Raw genomic sequence first — 1,049 nt, forward strand, 5'->3', positions numbered from 1 at the left:
GCCCTTTGCTTTTCTTCTGTATATAGGTAAAAAAAAGGTATATGTGCTTCCATCTATATTTTCTTTTTCTTTTTCTTCTGCTTTTCTACCATTCCATTTTTTCGCTTTTCTAGTATGTTCTTTTCTTTTTTCTGTTTTCCCTTTCGATTTGATGCTTTTCTTTCTTTCTTTTTTATGTGGTGTTTCTTTTCATTCCCTTTTGGTTCTTTCCTTTTGTTTATCAAGTGTCACAGAAAATGTGCAAAGTGTATTGAAAAATTCTCATGCCCTATATTAAGAAAATGTTTGGCACATATTTTAATATGTTTACCGTGTATTTAAAAACTATTTGTTGGGCACCTTAAAATGGTTGATCGCGTATTTCATCATTTTTCTGAAATCTTCATCTGTATTGAAAAATTGTTTACCATATATTATAAACTGTTCACCTTGTATCTAGAATCTGTTCACCGGGTATTTAAAATTTACATCATTTTCTTCGCAAATTTTCATCTTGTAAAAATTTTCATTGTGTATTTTTTTAAGAAAATTAAGTGATATTTTTTGTAATTGTTTCCAAACATACATAATGATTTTTTAATATGTTGTGTACATTTAACAACATAAACATTTTTCTAAAAAGCACGTGGATTTATGTAAAGCATGAACATTTAATTTAAGGTACATGAACATTTATTCTGAATAGCATGAAAACATTCTTTGAAAGTACGTGGGAATTTTACTTATATAAACATTTCTTGAACAACATTGCATTTTTTGAAGTACGCGAAGTTTGTTCTTAATAGCATGAACAATTTATTTGAAGAATGCGAATATTTTTCTAAGACCGTGCGAAGAAATTCTTTAAACATAGTGACAAACTCATGCACACACATGTTTGGTGTGCGTTTTGTGCGCTATCAGCATAGAACGAAACAGTGATATGCAACTGCCCGATGCAAATAGATCAAGCAAGTAGTGGACCGGCCAAGAAGGTGCGCAGGCAGTTGCCCCGGCTTGCTAAGAGCGATAAATAAGCGCTCTGTCGCCAAAGGCGATATATAGATGCC

The sequence above is a fragment of the Triticum dicoccoides genome, chromosome 5B, assembly GCF_002162155.2.
Source record: "Triticum dicoccoides isolate Atlit2015 ecotype Zavitan chromosome 5B, WEW_v2.0, whole genome shotgun sequence".
Taxonomy (NCBI): Eukaryota; Viridiplantae; Streptophyta; class Magnoliopsida; order Poales; family Poaceae; genus Triticum; species Triticum dicoccoides.